The following is a 24,997-nucleotide window of genomic DNA, read 5'->3' on the forward strand; positions in this document are numbered from 1 at the left end:
TGAGACAGGAGATAGCTTGACAACAGGTAGGTGGCATCTGTGGTCTTGAGAGCAGGTTATCCCCAATGTAGTTCACTGGGTTGTGACAACTGACAACCAGGTAAGCCACTACCCTGTGGCTTTGCTTCCCCCAGACTGTGGGGTCATCAATTTCTCTCAGAGTAGCTGTGAGTCTAAGAACGCCTGTTGATTGTCTGAAATGATCTAGAGCACACTATCTGGAAGAAAGTGGACCTCAGCTCTTATCTGGGCTTGTTGGGGTTGCCTGAGTGGATGACTGCATGGTACATGGCAGCCCATCAGGGAAGGGAGGAGAACCTGCAGCCTTAAACATTGGCATAGGTGCCTGCCAGGAAGAGGAGGGGCATGAGAGTTCCCACAGTCTGAGAGGAAGCTGAGCCTTATGGTGACTGTCCAGAAGATACAGGGGAAGAGACTGTTACCCTGGGAGACCTACCTGAGCTAGCTAGACAACTGCAGGAGGACCATCCCAGGCGAGGTTATGCAAGGTGCAGCAGGAGTGACCCACACTGGGTGCCTATGGCAGCAAATAGCGACACCTCTGATGACCACCACATCTATTGGAAGAATGTTCTCTGCTATAGTGAGCCTAGGGTGCCTGGGTCACCCACGGTATTGGTGGTCCCTGCAGGTGTTATAGGGTCAAACTACACAAGCTGTGTCGTAAGATATCCCAGGTGGTGTATAAGGGACAGGCAAAAAACATTAACCACCTGGTCACACAATTCTATCAGCCACAGATTCGGATCACATTGAATCTATTCTGTTAGTCTTGTGTCACATTCCTGGCCAGTTGGAGGTAAGGGGGAAAGAGCAAGTCTCATCTGCTGTATTTTCCCTTGGTATGAACATCTTTTGAGTGGGTGGGAAAAATTATTACTGGGCCTCCGAACCTTAAGGGCCTTAGGCAACAGACTTATCCTGGTTGTGGTGGACCATGCCAAAAGGTATACCAAAGCCATACCTCTGAGGTCAGAGACTGCCCCTGTGGTGGCCAAAGCACTGGCAGTGATGTTTAACTGAGTGAGTTTCCCCAAGGAGAGTGTGTCTGATAGTAGCACCAACTTCAAGTCTGCTTAAATTAAGTCCATGTGGGATGAGAATGGAATACCCTACAATGGCTCCATCCCATACCATTCCCATACCAATGGGCTTGTTAAAAGGTTCAACAAGACTCGAAAGGGCTGTGGTTATTATTTGAAATGGGTACTTATGACCCTCAACTAATACCCCATTTTATTGCATCCTCATTTATTTTTCACCAAGTTGGTTTATTCTATGCATTAAATTCTAGTTATGTATTGTAACTAAATGTCAACATAGGAAGATCTGTTTTCTGACAGTATTGTTATAATATGCAAATTACCTGCATTAACTTGGTCTTAGGTGGCATTGCTGCTCAGGCCACATTCTTACAACCCAGAAAAAAATACTGTCATTAAACCTGATTACCTTTCTGGACAAAAATATGTCTCAATACCCAGATGGTCACTTTCGTATTAGCTCAATGAGGATCTCAAACAAATGTAATAATATTGAGGAAATCTCCCCAAGAACAATGAACGCAAACGTGAAAATACTCTGTGGCACTAAAGAACACAAATCTGTAGCAGTGGTTACTCAACCTATAGACCACAATTGAAATCAGTCCAATAAATGTGATAAATATAGTTGAATATAACTAATTAGTCAGACAAACTAAAAATTAGGATATCTGGGGCAGGATGAAAACATTGATAATATAATCATAGAAAGAACAGTACTACTTGGGAGAATATTTAAATACACACATTCTAGTCAAAGTCAAATCCAGTGTAAAAAATCTATAAACCTGCTTTTCAAATGCAGGAACGATGGCAACACACAGAAGGTGATGACAGAAAAGGACACCTGAAAGGAATGAAACGGTAACAGTAGTGCACCCCCCATGGTGGACAAATGAGAAAATGACACTAACCCTATACTAAGTAAAAACAACAGAAGACATGAAGTATTTCATAAACGTTTAACGTCTCAATTCTGGCCTTTCTACATAAGGTTCTTGAGAGTTGCATTACTATACAACTCACTCGACACCCTGCAAACAACAGTCTATTTGACGTAGTTCAGGCACGTTATAGACAAAACTGTAGTTCAGACACAGTACTGCTTCAGGTAGTGGATGATACAGTCTGCCATCTTGGCACCGACAACTCTTGTTCCTTTGCTCATCATAACTGTTCAGCAGCATTTGTTCGAGTTAATCACTCCCTACTGATCAAGATTAAACAACGCATGGAAAATGAAGATGTGGACCTTGTCTAGTTTCTTTCTTATTGAACCAATCATGTTCAACGGATCAAATTGAGAATGGTTTCGATGCCATGCTTCCTAAACATAAGGGATTCCTCAAAGGATGTTACTGGAGTTTAAACTTTTTACTCTCCATATAAAGCCCCATGGTTCGGTCTTACAAGTTCTGGGATCCTAAATCATATACCTGTGATACTCAAGTCTGCCTCTAATTTACTACATATACCGATTTACATCTTCTAGTCAAAAGTTTACAAAAGGTGCAAAAGTAGAAAACTCATTCCTCATCAAAAGAATGTTTTCTTATTTCTCTCCTTCACTCAAGCCTAACTGTACAATCATGGTTTAGCTTCTGCGGTGTGCTGGATTGTGAACCTACTATTGCAGACAGCTTCACATCTCTAAGGTTTATCCTGTACAACACGCTCTGTCTGTAAATTAAAAAAAAGAATATGATAACCAAACGTGAATTTTCTCAACTAACACTTCTGTGGTGGATCTCTTGATATAGTCCTGCATAAAACCAAAAATTCTCATTCAATTTCTCGTACGCTCACTTATTGACTATGGGAACTTATTTCTGACAGGTATTACTAAAACACATCTGGCCCCTGTAAAAACGGTCTTACATGCTGTGGATCCATTCATTTCAGTTTCAAAAAACGAGTGCCCATATTTCTTTGGTACATTCAACACCTCAGTGTTTTCTGTGAAAGGCAAAGCTCAATATAAGACTGCCTGCATAATGCAGTCTTTTATTTTTAGGGCTTGTGAGAAATGGTAAACATGTCAAACATTGTTATACTTTAATGGCTGAGATATGTGATGAAGTGAACAAGAAGGTACAGAAAGGATGCTGTTTGAGTGTTTAATCCCTAGCAGGGTTCTCCTGTGATAGGTCCATTGTCTGAGTAAACGTGCTGAGTAGGAGAGTGCGAAATGTGTGTAATTTGCTTTTGCGTGATTAAGCAAAAAGTATGCAAAATTAAATGTCATTTTCCACAATGCAAATGTGTCATTTACCAAATCCATCGTTTAGCAATACATTAGGTCTGGGGTTCTAGTGCTCAGCTGATAAGGCCTCAGCAACCTGGTGAGGCTTGATATTTGACATTTGTTTTCGACTTTCTAGGTCTCACCCTAACAGAAAAATATGGACTGGGGGCCACAAATTGACAAGTCAAGCCTTAAGCTAGCACAGACTGCTGGTGGGCTGGCCAATCTCTACAGAAACTCTTTTCACAAGCCTGTAGGACAGGTTATAGAGATCTACAAAACCCAACTAAGGAGTGCTGCAAAGTATGGGGCTGAACTTTGAGGGTATCGTCTACCCAAGACCATTATTAAAAAAGAGAGCAGCTTTCTTAGACAAGTGTTTGGTCGACGGTTGAGCTCCCCATTAGTTCCACTGTCTTTGGACATAGAGGTGAGGCTGATCGCAGATGAAATTGGTTGTAGGCCCCTATTATTTTGGCTGTGTCTATGGGTGACCCCTTAACTGGCCGAATATAGGACTGAACTACAAGAAATACTGGGACTTCCTGGCATAGGTAAACTGGCTTTGTCTGCACACATTAGGAAGATCTCGAAATGATAGAATGAGAAACTCTATGGAGCAACCCGGAGGTAGCCTGTGCTGCAATCTTGCGTAAACAATTAGTACGTAGCTACAGGAAGGGAAAGCTCACCCAACTCCACAAAAACTCTGCCACTGGTTCTCTTACAATGAATCTTTGAAAATAAAGGATGCCTAGAACTTGGAGCTGTGCCTAGACAAAATACAACCAGACATAGGTAGGAAACTGTATGTACAATTCAGTCACACCTCTCTCCTTCTGCGTGCACTTTCCACCAATTGGCCCGGCAGTTCTGCCTTGGGGTGCCCAGCATGCAGTAGGGGATAGGAGACCGAACTCATCTGATTTTTTTTTTGTCGTGGATATAAAAAAAATTGACAAAGATGGTTGGTACAACTGTGCAGGAACCTAGGTACGCAGCGCTGTGAAGAATCATTGAGGCTCCTAAAACACAACACTCAAATGCCAATTGTCTATGCTCTATCACGTTTTTTAACCTGCATGGGGTGGGCGCGAAAGGTTTTTTTAGGAACATGTAATGGATTTAACATTGACTGACTTTTTATCTGATTTTGTAAATAATTGTATTTTGTTTTATCTGGGTTTTAGTTTTTAAATTCGTTCTTATATACTGTATACTTTGGCAATGTTCTTTTATAGACAACAGACCGAAATAAAGAAAGATTTGATTAGATATTTGACATCTGCTTACTTTATACATTTAACATCAAACATGTGTTTGGATCTGCACGCTTGGACTTTCTTCAATGTAACACTGAGAATTGTGTCCGGCTCTAGAAATTGCTGTCTCTCTTGACTCTTTTCCAAAAACTCAGCATAATGGTTTAACAAAGTATTTGCATTAAATCTCACTCTATTAATCGTACCTTTTGTGCAATGCTGAATACATGGCCGCGGTTCATTAATATCATGAATAAATCCATGCTCTTTAATTGCACCTACTACAAACTCGCCATGCAGAGACACTCTCATCATTTCATTGTGTATGGTAAACCTCCATTTATTTTAACTGAGAATGTCACGAGAATTAAAAGCAATTATTTTGCACTGAAATCTAATTAACAATGCTCCAGAGAAGTGCATGCATGAAGAAGAAAACATCTTCCCAGCTCTAGTGGAAAATCTTTAGTCTGTCAGAAGTTATTGCCTGATGGCACTGTTGTTATTTATGTGCTGGTCTTCAACTGCATTCTGCAATAGGTGAGAGATTGATTCAGAATGTTTTTATTTATTTACTTATTTATTTGCTCCGATTTTGATGTCTGCAAAATACTCGGATAATTTTGCTGTCTCGCCTCTGCTTCTTATACAAGAGTCCTTCAAACACACATTTTTAGACATTGCTCATCAGCAAAAGAGGTGCAAAGGCGAGTGTGTGTATGCTATGGGACAACTAATAATTTTAATCAGTTTCTTTGCCAACCAGTTTTTGGCTCTGAGATCCTTAAGTGAATTGGCAAATGATTTGGACACGTCTGTGTAATACCTATTGTAGCAGGGTTCCGTAAGAACACGATTTAGTCTCCAGCAATGCAAAGCGTCAGCAGCCTGCGCGAGAGCAGTGAACGCATCAGCTTCAGTGCTGTCCCTAGGCACCTATAATGAATATTTTGTGAAGTTGATGGCTTTCCACTTGAAGCCCAGAGCTGGACTGTCACAGTGATCTGTTCCTCCTGCCCTTTTCCTGTGATCCTTCGCAGATTAATTATTTGCCACTTTCAGGTGTATTGATGTGCAGTTTATCTACCCGAGCAGCGTTGCAGGGCGCCCCTTTAGATCAGCTGGAGAGGAAATTGAATTTTGCTGGACTATTTCTAGAGATGAAAAGAGTCTATCTTTTCACCCTAGCTAAAGTTGTAGATGGGCATCAATTCTAAACATTTTTAATATTTTCCGTTATCATTAGATTATAGGATTGCCGTGTATGTTTTTTAGAGTGGTGTCTCTATAGATTGAATTGGCTTTGAACTTCACCTTAACACTCTTTCATATGGGCTTACGTGTTTGTGTTAAACTATGTGTGCATTGTGCAAATTAACTATGTCATAGAAAGCTGCAATATTTGTTTTAAATAATATACTTTCTTAAAGAGTTGCACCATGGAGAAAAATCTGAATAAAAATCAAGTATTCGTCCGAAGCTGTAAACTAAAACAAAAGATTCAAACTTAAGAAAACCATTTAATGGAAAGCACGTCAAAGCACGTTTATAATGACCGAGAACTTAGAGGCATATTATCAAGGGGGTTTATCTCCGCTTTTTTGGCTTTAAAAGCCAAGAAAGCGGAGATAAAATTATCTCCCTATTACCTAGCTGTCGCTAACACCAGTTAGCGACAGCTAGTAGGAGATGGCCCCACTTTGCATGTCAGTGATATTTATCACTAATGACATGCAAAGTGGGCGTGCCAAGATGTTAGCGACTGAAAACAGTCGCTAACATCGCTATCTCCTATTACCAACTTTTGGAGATATTCGCGCTAAGCGCGAATATCTCCAAAAGCTAACACCTGCCCTGAGCAGTTCTTAGCCATGTTATCCAATGGGAGGTGGATAACATGGCTAAGAGCATTAGCTTGGTAATGCATGAATATCGCTGACTTTTCAGCGATATTCATGCTCTGCGGCGATTTTTATCGCATTTGTGATAAACCTTGGTAATACCAAGGTTTATTTGCGGTAAAAATCGCCGCAGCTCAGCGGTACATTTTTGTCTCTAACCAAGCAATAACGATAATTATCGCTATTGCTTGGTAATATGCCCCTTAGTTTTCACCAGTAATGAGGTGCAGGCTGAGCTACTGCAGGCCAGCTATGTGGTGTCACTGATGGAGCAAGGATTCAAGAAAACGAAACTTGCTCGGATCAATCTCTCATTAACTAGTACTAATCACTAGAAATAGAAAAGAAGTGAAAAATAACGTACATTCAACATTCACATATGGGGGAAAGAGCTGGGTGCACGCTTAAATAACAGAGAATTATTTGGAACGCGACTGAATCCCGCATAAAGCCGAAAAACGCTTTTGTACATGTGCAAACCAGAACTACATAAATAACCACATAACTAACCCATTCGAGAGGGAAAACTCTCACGCATGCGCAAGAGTTACTAACTGTAGGTCTTGAGGCACCGCGTGCCTGGCACATGCTTGCCTGAACTTTAAAAGAAGCTGTTGCTGCTAATGCTTTTGTTTTAAGATAGAGAATTTAACATGGGATAGAGTACAAGTGGGTGGTGAACAGTGACAATCACATATTTGAGAAATTTACATCTGTTTATGATTCCTTTAATAATAGTGTACGTTTTGGCCTCATATGCAAAGCCAATGAAAAAGATGGCAGTGAAAGTGTGTAACAGTTGGGACATGCGCAGAGTGATGAAAATGTGACCCGCTGACCGTATCATTGCCAGGCTAACAAGAACCAAGGACAAGTCTCTGTGTGAACGCATTTATGGACTGTAGAATCCTATTGAGAAATTGTTTAAATTGATACACCAGACACATGAGAAAATAATAAGGCAGAATAATAAATGAGCTAAAGGGTAAGGGTTTTGTTAAACAAAGAATTAGTTAAGAAATTGAGCATGACAGCATGAGGTGATGACAACTCCCCTGCCCCTGCCCAATCACAGTCTATGATCTACTGATATTTGAAACATTTAAGGGTGGGACATGCAGAAATGAAGACTATAATTAGGGTGACCAAAAGGTTCAGAGTTAGTGCTGCTGTAGATTGCTGTTTTTGCAGAGAGAGAAAGGCTAGAGCTACTTCTGAAAAGATGACAGCAGACGGGGAGGATTTATTCCTGAAAGACAGCCTGATTAGATTGAAGATTTTGGAAGAATATCGAGGAGGGAGAGAGTGTAAGAGAGGGATGCATTCCGGTGCATCGGGATTCTAGAGAATTTTAGAAAGTATTATCCTGCCTGATCTTGTTCCATAGTCTTTGTCTCCAGATTCTTAACCAGAAGACCTCCACAAGTCCTTTGGCCAGAGGGTTGGGTTTCCTGTGTCACCATTGGGTAATTATTATTCTGTTTAAAATATGCATATCTTTTGCAAATGTTTGACTTATTATGTCTTTTGACTCTTCACCTATCCACTCCTAATGCATTGAATTGTTGAATGAGTCTGTGAATTGATTGTATTTGATAAATACATTTTCTCTCCCATGAAAGTTGATGGAGTTTGCACTGTGAATTTCTACAAATGAGTGTTCACTTTTGACTGAGATTTAGATACAATTCATTGAATCTTCCCAGAGTCTCTGGTTATTTCATTAAGATTTGTAAATTACTTTGTTAATTGTTAATATCACCATGAACTACTCAACTAATGGCCCATTGACCAAAGGAAGATTGTTAATCTGTGAAGATTAGTTAGACATTTACTAATCAAGATCAAAGTGAAATACAACTTGACCACCCAGCGAAAAGGTCAGGGAACTTGAATGTGTAAGTGGGCCCATTTGCAAAATGTTGTTGATTGTGAAATGTTCATTTTAGCCTTACGCTGGATCATCACTGCTCCCAGAATATGTCAGTCTTTTACTACTCCCATGTACATTCTTGACCAGGCTTGACAATAAAGTTTCAGTCGATTTGAAAATCAAGTTACATAAAAATTTGGGCTATATAAGAATGCGTACTGAATTGTATGGCACAACTCTAGTTTGTTATTAAGTTTACTGGCAATCTATGAATGAATTTTAATTAGGCATTAACTATCAATAAATGTAACTTTATTCGTAATATAACGTGACACTCAGCTAGAATGAGGCGATTTCCTTTTAATGATTACTAATGACGGGATGACGTTTTCCGACAGCGGAACACCTGACCGCAGCAAGAAGGATTTGTTTCCGTTTCTCGCTGGCGTTCAGTTTTCCAGGCCGCGGATGTGTTACCAAGCAGGTTTCATGCGGGGAGCCGTCGGCTTGAAAGTAAGGCTTTCTGGTTCACTGTGATCTTCTACGCTAAAGAATTAGAGTGGCTAGACATTACTAATGCCTGTTTCGTTTTGGTTTTATTTTCTTCCTGGTCTGCTTAAACATAGCACAACGTGAAGTTGTCCTCTGCCGCGAGAGCCCATGTAACGCTGTTCTCCAGCAGCCATAGTGAGTTTGATAATATTTGGGCCATGATCTTCCTTGCTAATACTAAATTTAAAGATGCTCTGACTATTGTCCGTGATATCTGGGGGCAATATCAGTATTTACGGGGCATGCACGCATGATGGATTATTTTACGATGGCCCTAATTAAGATGGGAACAAATAGCGCATACTTGACATTCGATACTGAATACGTCAAGTTTGGCAGTGAATCTGAACTAATAAATAACCAATATTTCTGAGAGTAACAAGCATGAATCGCATGTTGTGTATATTATTGTCACACAAGGGTGATAAAGGTATCTTATTTTGGAAAATTGAGATGAATGCACAATAATGTTGGCCACATTTGATCGTAAAACTGACAATGTGTGAATCATTGTTAATTTTTTTATGATTTGTGTTCCTCATTTTCCTTCCTTGTTTTACAGACTGTCAGCCCTGGTGAAGTCTGGGTGAGCCCCCACTGGTAAATCCGTGAGTTGCACAAAAAACGTTTTTACATACACATCCCCACGGGAGGGTGCGCCTTAGCACATGCATACCACCGGAGGATTATAATTTTTCTGGTCCTGATGAATGCTGAGCGATTAAGGCTCGTTATAGCAGAAACATGTTGACCAAATAACTAAAGGACACAGAGTTTTAGAATACTTAACTCTGTATTGTCTGGTACAATTTTAAGTGACGCTGATTGGCCCCTGATTAAATTTGTACAGGGTATAGTCGGTTTCTGTTAACAAACACCTTCACTCTCACTAATTTATCACTTTTTGCACACAAAAACACACAAAAAACCTGCTCCGCTGTAAATCAGGCAATGTAGCACACTGGAGGGACATTCGGTCTCCCCAGTGGGAACCCAATGATGAAGTATGTCACCACCAGGTTGGTGAGTGAGGGTTGTTTTTAGAAGAATTGTTTTTTTCTTTTTTCTTTTTACTTATTTATCACTCTTTATTTAGTGACATTATAGTTCGTTTTTGAGAATGAAATAGTTTAATAAGGCACAAATATTTTATGGTGTTTGGTATATCTTGTGGCACTCTTTTGTTGTTATTATTCAGTAATCTGAGGGGTAGAGGAGTGACCCGAAAAACCCTATCTCTCTTGTTGTTTAAATATAGTCTTTTACTACTCACCATGGAAGGTAGATGGTTTTACGTGCATGAGGTAGCACGTGAGGCACTTCTATGTCACTGGCTGTGATTTTCGGATAGTTGGTAAGAAACCTTATGTCATGCTTGACACCCTCGGCAGTCCTGCTTGTTCAACTATCAGGGTCTTAGCTGTAACTAGCACAACAGGTGCACCACCACAGGGCAAGAGGAGTGAGTGATACAATTTGAGTCTTAATGTTCTCTAGCTGAGATTTCGAAAAAATGAAATCCAACTATTACCAGATACCCTTGTCTCTCGATTTCGGTAGTGTGACAGAGCTTAGGATGTAATGTTGCTAAAGATGCTAGACATTATAACAATGCACAAGCGCTATGCAATAAAGTCACATTCCACTGGCACCAATCAAGGTCAAACTAAGGAAAACTGTGATTTTGAATTTACCAGGTGGAAGCTAAGTGTAAAGTAATAGCATAGATCACCATTGCACACAAAGACCACATCAAACAAATATTCTAGAAGGGGTGGTTTAGTTCCAGCATAATCGTCAAAGGAAGGAGGTCGAGTATCGAGATAACTACTACAACTCCCTCACTATGAATACCAATCGATTACTAAATAAATAAAGGGCATTGGGAAACTTGTTCTTCAAACTCAGTGGTGTGTAAATTTGTGAATCCATTTGAAGAGAGAATGGCCTGATTCACAAATGTAAACTTACACTTTTGTGGACATTTACAATTGTTTGCTGTTTACAAATACATTTTACCAGTAGTAGTAGTAGTACCTTTGTGAATAGCAAACAATCGTAAAGTTACACAAAAGTGTAAGTTTACCTTTGTGACTCAGGTTCCTAATACATGTTTTCAGGTCTTGGCTACAGAAAGCTTTAGCTGTCGGTTGTTCAAACATATTGATTCTAATAAACATAGAGTGGGTGTTTGGGTACCCTCTTATTCGTGATTGGGTGGCTTTGTTATGTATCCCAGTTGTCTCCACCAGAATCAATGGGTTTCCTTTAAGTTCTTGTATTTGTCCCACCCTGAATGATTTCGGCCTTTAAGGGATCTGATTGATTTACTTTCATTTAAGCACTCTATGGAAATGCATGTGTTGTCTTGCCCTCTCCCTCTTGTGCTACTTTCCCTTCAGTTTGCTCTCCCCATCACTTTCTGTGTTGTTTCCGCTCATCCCCCAGCTAGTCCCTGCTTCCCCCACTTCCATATCCTCCAGTCTCCAGCCAGGCATCTGTTGCCCCCTCTCCACTTGTCACCCCAACATGCCTCCCGCCCTCTTCTTTCCTTTTGCACCTGCAGCGTTATCAGGGAACATCCATCTTAAAGAGGGGTTTTACTCATTTCAGGATTCCTGCATACGTCCCACTCAACAAAAATTGTATTTGCCTATTTTAACAAGCTCATTCAAAGATGACTATGGTGAGTTTGCACACGTCTCCAGTGGCCATCCAGGCTCAGGTTTTTTTTTTATATATTATTAATGCATTTAAAGCTGACCACCATGGATGGAATCACAATCACATCCATTCTTTAAATGGATCTGTTCAAATAATACTAATTAATTCAAAGATGGCCATAATGGATGTCATCTCTGAATGATATTGTAATATTTAAACAAATCTATTAAATGCCTGTCATGGTGAATATCTGTGCATCCACAACAACCTTCTGAGACAAATAAGCATAGGCAGGGGCACTTTGGTGTTGCAGTGCTTGTTTATGATAGCTTAGATTAATACTGGAGCTTATCACGATGATTTTCTTTCATAGAAGTCTGTACTGCTGGTCAGAGGGAACAGTAACAAAGTGTAATAATTGACTACATATATGGTACCATACAAGCATTGTGACTACTGGTTGATTGTCTGACGTAGGTGACAGTGAGGTGCCTGTGGTCACAATAAACCCACAGTCCAACCCATGAAGCCAGCCTATTAAAGTAATGTAATCTGAGTAGACCACAGTATTTTCTCTAAGGCAACCTAGAAGTAGAGGGAAATATAAATCAACATGAGTTGATCCATTTATTCCTGGAAACTGCAATGATAATGTGGGTTGCATATGGGTTCCCCTCACATAGTACAACCAGATGTTTTGCTTTTTGATCATCATGCTTTGGACACAGTTTACTGTAGGTGAGCCTTTCACTACTTGTGTCTCACCCATGATAATAGCACGGTAAATGGAATGTACATGTTTATCTCCAGTGTCTGCCTTTTGAGATAAAGATGTTACGATGTAGCAAGGGTAAGGAGCATTTGACGACTTACAAGTGAACATGTGTGCCTATGTGTGAGGGCTGTGCATATGATACTACTGTTGTGCGCAGCCCGTTAATTGTGCACATGTAGAATGGCACAAGAGGGGACTTTTCAAGGTTCACTGATGGCCTGGGATATCTCTTATAATATTAGTGGGCACACATAGATAAGGGGTATGAGAGAAACGTGCCTTAAAGTGCAGTTTCAAGCCCATTAGGCCTATAGTGTCCAGTAGGGTATCAAACTAGGCTGAACCATGTGCAACAGTTTGAATACATATGCCCCACTAATCTACATGTACACCTTATGGGGGTCAGGAATTTTCATACTTCCATGGCTCACCTCAGGATCAGATTCCAGGCCTTTTGTCACTCTGCTGGGCCAAGCAAACTATTATGCTTGCCAGCCGAGGAAACAAAGTCTTCTCCACAAAAAAGATTTATTAGCAGTGGTTCATATGGCTCTTGAGGAGGAAGGGGTGGAAAAGAAAATCTGCATATGTTAATTAGCTGTCACACTGTGCCAAGCCGACCGAACAAAGAAGGAAGCCCAAACCTTTTGAGTCAATGCAGGAGATAGCTCTTCTTTGAGGTTTTGGTGGGAAAGCCCCAGGGAGTGATTTCAGATGGGGTGGAGCTGAGGCCTTCTGAGAAGATGTGCATAGAGACCACTTGAGGGGCCTATTCTTGGGTTGTCCAAACAAAACGTGCAGGAGGGTTGGGTCTGGTTTGGAGGAGTGTTGTGGCACTTTTGGATGCTTGGACTCTAGAACTTTCCAACCCCACTTAAAAGCTCTAGAACTAGGGAGAGACAGAGAGTTAGACACTAAAATTGGATGATGGTAACACCATGGAGAGCTGGAAGGACAAAACCCCTGATGCCCTAATGGACTAAGGACTCTGCCTGCAGCTGATCCCAGGATCAGTGGGTCTCTAAAGGAACAGCACAGCTGGTTCCCTTACACCCCCTGAAGACCAGTTGGGGGAAGATCTGAACTTCTGTATCCCAACAAGAGCATAGGAGCACCAGACACTTAGAAATGAAGAAATTCTGGCACAGGGAGCCAGTGGAACCAGCTCCATGTAAAGCGATGGAACTGATGAAGATGCTGTACCCCTCCCACATAATGTGAGGAAATGACCTGGGACCCTGTTCCCCAATTAGAGAAAACCAACAGGGAGTGCTGTTGCACCCTGTGGTGGTGGGCTCAACCCCACTCCCCTTGCCTGTGTCTTGGGTGAGCGGGTGACCACTGATCAGACGAGATCCTGTCTGCATGGAACAATAAGAGTGAATCCAATTTCTGGATCCCGCACTGGCAGTAAACAGGGTGGTGAGCCAATCCGGCAGCCGGAGTTGGCTCCTCGTGCTTCTCCAACAAAAGTGCACATCAGAGTGCCCAGAGTGGGACTATGCACCACAACAAAATTAAAATATGCACACGACCACCCACAGCTAAGAAATGCACCTGAAGCCACTGATAAAATATTCAACACTTCCTGGCTCGGAGCTACCAATAATTCCCCAAGGGCTTGTTTTGAATATGTTTTTCTGCATGTGGTGACACCAGGATGGCAGAGGGACCACCAACGAAGTGAAGAAGTGCAGGAGTTGCAGCAACCCCCCAAAAGTAATAATCGAAAACTGATCAAAGGTTTTTGGGGTATTGTTTTCCATGCCTCCCTCCCTGGTGATTCTGCCTTATTTTTAGCATCTCTAAGGCTGAAACCTTTGTACAGTGACCTGACAGTGAAGTGCTTTCTAGTGTTGGTTCAGTGGCGGCAGTTTGTATGGCCTAAAAGTGTATAGGAAAGACGCAGACAGATTTTATGTTAATTGTAAATGCTTTAACAGTGTATTGCCAGAAGTGATTTTTCATAAACTTTGTAAATGATGTATTGGTTATAATGAGCGCATTGGAAAATGGTTCAGTGATATAATGATGATGTGAAATATGTGGTTATTATTTTTTATTTCGATGACCCTAGACAAAGCCAATAAGTTTGCCTTATATATTGATGGGATGCACTTTAACAAAGCCAATAGGCAAATAGGTCTGCTTTATTTAAAGTGATACCTGTTATAATGTGGTCTTCTAGCTGTTATAGATGGGGTGATGGTCCATTACGGGTCAAATGTGATTTCGAAATGTTTTGAAAATCATTTCAATTTGTTTGATGTATATGTTTGTAAATTAATGCATGATATTTAGTAGTGTGTGTGTAATAAATGTAATTTTGCTGTTTCAAAGAAAAAGCACTGATTGGACAATCATTTATTGAATCGAATGGTGATTACTAGCCCACACCGCTTCCCCTAAGTAGGCCTTGGACTGCTCTGCTTCACTACCCTGGGAGAGACAAGTACTACAACGAGGTGCTTCATTCCAAGTAAGGGGAAATTGTGGACCTATTACTTGAACAGGCTTACATTCTGTCCAACTAATAATCCAATTTGTCATAATGTGCATCTATTGTTTAAAATGTACTAGCCTATGTAGTTTTAGGCTAAAGGAGGCCTGCATGGCACTTGTTATCAGATGGAAGAGAAATAAGTCACAGAAACTGGCTCAATTGATGGTCTAGGTGACAGGGAGGTCAATCGATGTCAAAGTCAACACATTTACAGTCCCCTCAAAAGATAGCTTGGATTTGAATAAAAAGAAAAACGTGACCTGATAAATAATGCTGCAATTTATGTAGAAAATATAAGTGCATCAGGTGCACAATTTAAACGGAATTGCATGCTAAAAGCAAATGTGTCTGCAACAAACTACAGTATAAAATTACCGTATGCCAGGCCCATACCCAAAGTACCTAATTCACACTTATGTAGCCTCAAAATCCAAGGGCTTCATCACAGCTTCTCACACCCACCTTTACGATATCCTACTTATAGAAAACCAAGTTTCAAGATAACTATACACCTTTCAGAACACCTCATCTTGATCAAGCATTCAACAGTTTACTCAGCACATTCCAACACAATCTCAATGATACAATCACCTTCCTCTTCCTTGATATAGCAAGTCAGAGCTGAAGGCGTTCTCTAGATTAGGGGTGGAAGGACAACTCCGTTCTGCCCACGGAATGTTCAGAATTTTGCCTGTTCCGCGTTCCGCAAAGTAGGCAGAGCAGGCAAATCTCAGCACACTCGCAGCGGAGCAGAGTTGGCCTCCCACCCGCCTCCCACCCACACTATTAAAACGTTTAAAAACATAAAAAGACCCAGAAAATTCCTTACCTTATGGGCAGTGCCCCTGGGCTGCCCTTTTCTGCTATTGCGACTTCTTCATGAAAACAGCCATGCGCGGGCGCCCGTGCATGTGCAGTTTTCATGAAGAAGGTGCGATGGAGGAAGAGGGCAGCCCGGGGAAGCCGCTGGCTGATAAGGGAAGGAGTTTTCTGGCTCTTTTAATAGATGTGTTTAAATGCGCGGTTGGAGGCGGGTGGCGAGTAGTGGAGTGTGCAGAAATTGGTTCCATCTCTGTGGCATTCCACGTAGCCATGCTACGCCCACTATGCTCAGCGCAACTCTAGACAAAATTGTTGAGGGATGTATGAATGAGAAAGCATAACACAATTAAAATTTTTGGTAAAGGGTCATGTCAAAGCCATAATTAGCACATTAACTGATCACTCAACACATCACAATGCACACATGCAGACTACACATAACCCAAGATAACCTCATCCAACTAATAATAGTGGTCCTTACTGGCACATCGAAGAACATCCATGCACATTACTTGCTAACTAGCACACCCACACACCCCAGGCACGCAAACCATTAGTCAGAACTCTGCATTACAAAATTTTAACTACACATCATGGACCCAAGCACTCAACACCATTCTTACATTTTTAGTACATCTCGACAGTCCCAAAAATACTACATAACTAAACAACACATCCTAATCAGCACATCTTCAGACCTTGAAGGATTATTGACATTTAGTAAGCACATTCCAAAACACCAATGGGAATAATATTGATGTAAAAAGAAGGAGAAGAATATGAATATGAGGAAGTCGAATGTAAAGGGGAAGAAGAAATGTAAGGAGAAGGAAAAGGAGAAGGAGAAGGAGTAGAAGATGGACTGTTATAAATCTGCTACTACTACTGCTAATTATTTTATGAATCCTAATTATAGGAACTCTTTGTGAATACCAAAGTGTTTCCATTTTTAAGTGTTTCAATTGCTGCTTGTCATAATATTCAACCTACTTCTATTCATACTCTTAAGGACACAGTGTATCACTGCATTACGCATAGCACATCAGCACCGACCATCACTTTCAACTAGACAAAAACTCCTATAGATGGCATACGCATGCTTTACAAGGCCCCAATTCAACATCAAACTCGGGAGTCTTGCTTGATTTTCTGCAGTGTGCTTGTTTATTAAAAATTAAGTTCACAGGTCAATTACTTCATTGACCCCCCCATTTCTTTATTTATTAGTAAAATATTCCATCACAGTATTTAAGAATAAACTTGTACTTATATACAATATACACTCATTTACCGCCCATTCTCCAATGGGCCTTTGATTTGACTTCAGGGTTGCGCCAGCAGGCCACAACCCAGATCACCTGCTCTCTTTACGTTAACCCCCTTCCGGTCAACAGAGCCGCAGGTGAGGAATGTGCCCCCACTTGGGCAACCAGCGGCCTCCGGGGTAGGGCTGAAGAGCCAAGGCCACCAGCAGGTCAGCCCCAACTCTCCCGCCAGCCCAGAGTCCAGAATGATTTAGAAAACCTGTTCAGAGGTAAAAACTGTCACTAGACAAGAAGTTCCCGTGGTATTCTTGTCCGGAACCCCGCTACTGCCCTGCCTGAAATCCTTATTACAGGGATGGGTGGGTGGGTGTCTTCTCTAGGCGACGTCCGACTCCTGGGCGGTCAGCGGACAAAGAGGGGGCCTCTAAGATGGTCGCGGGCTTTTATGCCTCGCGCCCTACGACTACTTCCGGGGCATTCCGCCGCCCCCCGTTCCTATTGGTCCTTGCACCATATCCACTTCCGGGTCAACTGACTCGGAAGTGAACCTACTCTGGGTCGGCCCTTTGGCTGCCACTAACGACGCCATTCCCCGAAGGGGGGTGGCGCCTTGCATAGATGGCATACAAAGTGCATTCTCCCCCCTCCCCACTGCATGCTTTACAAGGCCCCAATTCAACATCAAACTCGGGAGTCTTGCTTGATTTTCTGCAGTGTGCTTGTTTATTAAAAATTAAGTTCACAGGTCAATTACTTCATTGACCCCCCCCCATTTCTCTATTTATTAGTAAAATATTCCATCACAGTATTTAAGAATAAACTTGCACTTATATACAATATACACTCATTTACCGCCCATTCTCCAATGGGCCTTTGATTTGACTTCAGGGTTGCGCCAGCAGGCCACAACCCAGATCACCTGCTCTCTTTACGTTAACCCCCTTCCGGTCAACAGAGCCGCAGGTGAGGAATGTGCCCCCACTTGGGCAACCAGCGGCCTCCGGGGTAGGGCTGAAGAGCCAAGGCCACCAGCAGGTCAGCCCCAACTCTCCCGCCAGCCCAGAGTCCAGAATGATTTAAAAAACCTGTTCAGAGGTAAAAACTGTCACTAGACAAGAAGTTCCCGTGGTATTCTTTTCCGGAACCCCGCTACTGCCCTGCCTGAAATCCTTATTACAGGGATGGGTGGGTGGGTGTCTTCTCTAGGCGACGTCCGACTCCTGGGCGGTCAGCGGACAAAGAGGGGGCCTCTAAGATGGTCGCGGGCTTTTATGCCTCGCGCCCTACGACTACTTCCGGGGCATTCCGCCGCCCCCCGTTCCTATTGGTCCTTGCACCATATCCACTTCCGGGTCAACTGACTCGGAAGTGAACCTACTCTGGGTCGTCCCTTTGGCTGCCACTAACGACGCCATTCCCCGAAGGGGGGTGGCGCCTTGCATAGATGGCATACAAAGTGCATTCTCCCCCCTCCCCACTGCATGCTTTACAAGGCCCCAATTCAACATCAAACTCAGGAGTCTTGCTTGATTTTCTGCAGTGTGCTTGTTTATTAAAAATTAAGTTCACAGGTCAATTACTTCATTGACCCCCCCCCATTTCTCTATTTATTAGTAAAATATTCCATCACAGTATTTAAGAATAAACTTGCACTTATATACAATATACACTCATTTACCGCCCATTCTCCAATGGGCCTTTGATTTGACTTCAGGGTTGCGCCAGCAGGCCACAACCCAGATCACCTGCTCTCTTTACGTTAACCCCCTTCCGGTCAACAGAGCCGCAGGTGAGGAATGTGCCCCCACTTGGGCAACCAGCGGCCTCCGGGGTAGGGATGAAGAGCCAAGGCCACCAGCAGGTCAGCCCCAACTCTCCCGCCAGCCCAGAGTCCAGAATGATTTAGAAAACCTGTTCAGAGGTAAAAACTGTCACTAGACAAGAAGTTCCTGTGGTATTCTTGTCCGGAACCCCGCCACAGGGCGAGGCGCTTACTGGCGGACTCGACCTCCCCCCCCCGCGCTCGAGAGCTTCGGAGATGGCCCCTAGGACTGTTTCTATAAAAATCTCAGTGCCCGCCTCAGACAGGTGCACTCCATCCTCCGCGTATAACTCCGGCCTGGTCGTCTGTATCAACTTGTGACAAATAGTTCTAATACTAGATTTTTGGAGGATTTCCGCCACTGACTGGTTCAACCTTTTAATAGATTTGTTCACTGCTTTCATAGGTGCGCCCCGCGACCAAACGAGCCTCGGGATGACTTCTGACCACATTACTATGGCTTCCGAAAAAATGCTTTTGACCGCTGCTAAAATAGAGAACAGGGACTCCTTCACTTCTCTCCTTCCGCCCGGAATCATATCGTTGCCTCCGCAGTGCAACACGAATACATCCGGATAAGGCATGCCTCTGGCCAAAGCCGCCTTAACATCCCTCGGGACGTCCGCTAGGCGCTGCCCGCCTATGCCCACCCAATGATGATCACAACCTTGCATCATGTTCACCCTGTCTTTGAGCGTCTTTTCGAAGTGCGCCCCCGCCCTGCGAATGAAGGAGTGGCCACACCAACATATTTGGATTCTCTTAGGGGAGGTACCTAAAGTAAACATTAAGAAATACGATGAATGAACCTAGGCAGAAGGGAACGGAAGTTTAATGATACAGACTTGTTTAAACTAATTGCGGGCGGACATAACGTTCATAACACGCTGATTTCCAGCGACCCAATCTCCTAATTGCATGTTCGGGCAGGCCCAGGCCAGCAGCTGTTGTCGCTGCTCCAATTCGGAACGAATGGGATGTACAGTCGGTAGGATCAACTCCGATCTTTGCCAGGGTCATTTTAACTACTCGTGTGAACTGGAACCTGGTTAAGGGTAGCCCACTCTCGTGAACTAACAATCTATCATCCGCCCCCTGAGGCCTGACTTGGATGAATCCCCTCAGTAGGTTAACTGGACAGAAGGGCTCCCCCTCTACTCTACCCAATTGTAACCAAGCCCCTTTACCCAAAGGGTCCGTCTTCGATCTACGAACTCTAAGTTTCAGGGCATGTTCCGACTCGATTATGTCCGAGCACCTTAGGCCCCCCTCTCTATCTGTCTTAGACGCTGGGAGTAATTCGGAGATCCGCAATGCTCCGCCAAAAGCTAAGGCATAGGCCACCCGGAATAATTGCGTCTCATATGGGGAAAAACAAACGAGCGGCAGTGCCTCCAAGATTTTAACCAACTTCCCTACGTCTATAGGCCTTCTGGAATCTTTCTCCCCTGGTGACAAGCGCTCCCAACCTCTCATTGCTCTTCTTACCCTCTGATCCTTTGTCGGGTCCGAAACTCCCTGTAGCCCTCCATAGAATGCCAATGCCGACAACTGTCTTTTCATGAATGCCACTGATTTCCCCTTCTCTTTTTGTTGTACTATGAAACCCAACACGCTCTGAGGCACAAAGGCGTCCACTAGGCCCGCTCCCCTTAAGTATGCCGTATAACAATCCCAGGACTTTTGATACATACTCTTAGTCTTGGGGGCCAAGGATGCAGATATCAACTCGGCAGCCGTGGGGCACCAAACTTCCATAGCTCCGCTGGGAAGGTTGTCATTGTCGTCTCTGCTTGCGGCCAATGCGCCCGGAATTCTGTCAACTTAAAACGAGACAATGCATCAGCCGCTCTGTTCTCTACACCTGGAACATGTCTAGCAGTGAAATGGACATTGTGGCTCAGGCACTGCAATACTAACTCTTTCAACAGCCTGAGCACCCAAGTGCAGGTTGCTCTCTGGTTATTAATCACCATGACTACTGACATGCTGTCCGACCAGAATATAATACGCCTGTTTGCAAGCATATCCCCCCACAAGTGCAAAGCTACTACTATGGGGAACAACTCTAGAAAAGAAATGTTATGGGTCAGACCTCGCTCTATCCATTCCTCTGGCCAGTGCTGCATGCACCATTTGGGGCCCAAAATCGCCCCGAAGCCAATACTCCCTGCAGCATCAGTGAATAGCTCAAGGTCAGCGTTTGAGGTGCTGGCTGCCCGCCACAACACCGTGCCATTGAAATCTTGCAAAAAACATTTCCAAATCAGTAGGTCCTCTCTCACCTCGGCTGAAAGCCTCACCCTGTGGTGTTTTGCCCGCAGCCCGGACATTGCCCTCGCTATACTCCTGGAGAAAGCCCTGCCCATTGGTATGACCCGCAGGGCAAAGTTCAGTTGACCCAATAGAACTTGTAACTGGTGTAAGGTTACCTTCCTTGCTCCTAGGCAGCTATCAATTGCGGCCTTGAAGGCATCTACTTTAGTCTTTGGCAACCTGCACACACCTGTTGTAGTATCAATTTCAATGCCCAAAAAGGTCAAACATGTAGTCGGGCCTTCGTTTATTTCCGCCGCCAATGGCACCTGCAGCGCCCCAGCCAAATGCTGGAAGCCCAGAAGGGCCTTCCTGCAAGACTGGGAACCCTCGGGACCCATGAATAAAAAATCATCCAAGTAGTGCACTACTGCATGCGATTTGTCCGAGGTCAGGAACTGCTCCACCGCCCATTCCAAGAACCTCGCAAACGTCTCAAAAACTGCACAGGCAATAGAACACCCCATAGGCATGCATAAGTCTACGAAGTAGTTACCATCAAAAGTGAAACCCAAGAACCTGGTATCTTCTGGGTGAACAGGCAGTAACCTAAAAGCCGACTCAATATCAGCTTTAGCCATTAATGCTCCTTCCCCCAGTGCCTGCAATTTTTCAATGGCCGTGTCAAACTTGGTATACCGCACCGTGCACAGGTCTGGGTCTAGCTTATCATTGACAGACAACCCTGGGGGGCTTGATAGATTATGAATCAGACGGAATTTACCTTCCTCTTTTTTCGGAACTAATCCCAACGGCGAGCAAACCAGATTATGGGTAGGTGGATCTTTGAAAGGGCCCCCGACCCGTCCCAAGGATACTTCCTTCATAATTTTGTCTCGCGCTGCCTCCATATTTCGCAACACTGAGCTTTGATTACGGGGCAGGACATTGGAAGGGGGGGCTGAAGACGGGATACGGAAGCCAACGTAAAACCATGAAGCAGGAATTGAGCCTCCTCGAGGTTGTCATACCTACTGAGGAGGTGTGTCAGGACATGCCGTTTAATGGGAGTTGGTAGCCTTGTCGGAAGTTTTAGGCTTTCCCTTTGGGGTGACCTGGCTGGACTGTTCTTTGGGATTACCAGTTTTCTTAAAACATCTGATTTCAGGATGAGAGGTTCCACCGCAATACGAACAGCAGTGTTTGAACCTGCACGAGACCCCCCTGGTACACTCATTTCTGTTAAACTGCCAGCAGGCCTGTTTTTTCTCGCCAACGCCTTTGTCACTCCGAAAGGACTGACTCTGAGCGGGGGGAGCAGAGTTAGACGTTGAGGGGGAGGAATAAAACACTGTGTGCCATAGATTGATCTCCCGCTGGTCCCATGATATACCTGGGTGGACTGCTTTCATCTGTCTAAACATTTTATCATACTTTAACCACCCCTGGCCTGGAAACTAAGCTGCCGCCCCATGAATCAGGGATATATAGCTCATCATTTGAGGGCCCAGCACAGGATACTTCTCCAATATAACTGCGGCATAAATAGCAAATCCCGTGATCCAATTTTTCATGGACCACTCCACCCACGACTTCTTTTGATTATATTCACACTCTTTCCCACTTTTGGGTTTTCCTGCCGCTACCCCTGCATTAAGGAGGTCGAATACCTCCACATATTCACCTCTGAGTATCTTTTCCTTCATATCTGCTGGCACGTGCCAGGTGATCCCTGTGGATGGCGATAGGGTCATTGAGGATGAACCAAACATTAACGGGCTAAATGCTAACAGTGGGTGACCTGTTGGTTGCCCCCCAGGCACCCCTTGTATCTGGCTATTAGGAGACCCAGTCACATCAACAACGGTGCTAGCCATTGGGCCCTGCGTTGGACACCCTAAATTCGAGTAAGCATTCATCATTACCGGGGCCCCATTTGTCGGGTAGGACATGGCAGGGAGCATCGAGCTTATGGGGCCGTTACCTATCGCTTGCCCATGCGACCCATATAATTGCATCCCTGGTAACTGCGCGACCCCTCCGGGTTGCACCCACACTTGAGACACTCCGCTACCCGGTTGCGCCACAACTGGTGGTAACATACCCTGCGAACAGGACACCCCCACAGGAGTGACGGGGAGCCCTCCTATTTGCGTGGGCCTAGCCACCACGTGCTGCCCCTCAATTTCGTCTTTGTCTTTATCTGCGCCTGAATTCGAGTCAATTGTCTCTAGCACCTCCTCCTCACCTGGTGATGCTGGTTGGGGGTCTGCCGGCCTAGACCGTTTGCCTTTTGTCGCACCTTTAAGCTTTTCTGGGGTTCGCTTCGCTCTCTTGCCTCTCCCCCTTTCTTCCTGCGAATTCGCATCTGCTCTAGCCCCTTCTCTCATGTTCTTTAGTACCCAATCCATGCCTTTTTCTCTTGTGAACTCCAGCAGCTCAGTAAAAGCGAGGTATTCATCATTTTTGGCTGCGGGTTCTTTGCCCTTCGGTGCCCTCTTCGGCGGCATCCTGCACTTAAAGAAAACAAACGTTAAAAACCTTTGACTGATATTACATGCATTTAGGCAAGCCGAGCGCGGCTTGAGCTTGTTCCCGGGGAATCAGGTTGTGCTAAATGCGCCAGCGCTCCCCCCCCCCTGGATATGAAGACAACAAGGGGGCGACCTCAAAAGCATTTAAAATTACCGCTGGACCCCGATCCCCGAGCCCCAACCCATCCATCTCGGAATTAATGCAATTCCGTTCATTCCTCCAACAAAAACGTATGAACCAAGAGATACGAATGCATAACGTTTAAACTCAACCATACAACACACTGCACGGCCCGCTAACCTAGATCACGAGTCGGATTGACCCTCGCTGTTCACTCCTACGCGATGGTCCCGCGATGTCTTCTCTATGCGACGTCCGACTCCTGGGCGGTCAGCGGACAAAGAGGGGGCCTCTAAGATGGTCGCGGGCTTTTATGCCTCGCGCCCTACGACTACTTCCGGGGCATTCCGCCGCCCCCCGTTCCTATTGGTCCTTGCACCATATCCACTTCCGGGTCAACTGACTCGGAAGTGAACCTACTCTGGGTCGGCCCTTTGGCTGCCACTAACGACGCCATTCCCCGAAGGGGGGTGGCGCCTTGCAAATTCAACATGAACCTTATCATTCAGATCCTCTTTTCCTTATGTCACATATGCCTAGTCAAGTCAAGGCAAATAACTTTATTCGGTTCATTCAGACCATAAAAGTTTGACATACATACACAGAGTTATTAAGATTTCATGAGAAAACTATAAGATAGTTAGACTTAAAGGACAAAATATAAACTCCAAGTTTAGTTTAGTTTTTATTAAAACAATGTATACTTTGCCTAGCTTAATAAACATGACCACCTCCAGGGAAAGAGCCCCCCAGCTCAATCCCTGGGTTCCTAAGTTTTAATACATCCTAACAATTACCAACACATCGATACAAAATGAAAAAAATATATAAAATCACTTAAAATTCCATCTCCTTGTTACCGTTCATAACATTTACTAATTAAAAAAGCAATTCTAATAAAGTTAGGCACAGCAGTACAGATAGCAGCAGTAGATAACAAACATATATAATTAAATCCCTCCCGATAAGAACAGGGGCAACTTTCTCTCAGGACAGGTTTAATAAAACATACCCTTGAGTTTGTAGAGTGTGCTGAGCAGCATAAAGTGCAAAGTTCTTTGTTGGGCTGAATTGCTGCAAGTGCAGGCAATCAATTTCTCACACCAACTTGCCTGTGTAGGAAAAGCCACAAGAAAGTGCACCGTGCAGAGATGGGGTCTGGTCATAAGGAATCGCAATTGTACATTAGTGGTAAAAGACAAATAAAATTGCTGTTGATTTTGGTACCAGTCTAAATAGCCTCACGTACGCAATGCCTTTTGGACGTACTCAATTCCTCACAGTATGCTTCTTTTATGATCAGTTTTGGGTTGGAATGAATGGTTGTCATAATATTGT

This window comes from Lissotriton vulgaris, chromosome 11, assembly GCF_964263255.1.
Source record: "Lissotriton vulgaris chromosome 11, aLisVul1.2, whole genome shotgun sequence".
In the NCBI taxonomy this organism is placed as follows: Eukaryota; Metazoa; Chordata; class Amphibia; order Caudata; family Salamandridae; genus Lissotriton; species Lissotriton vulgaris.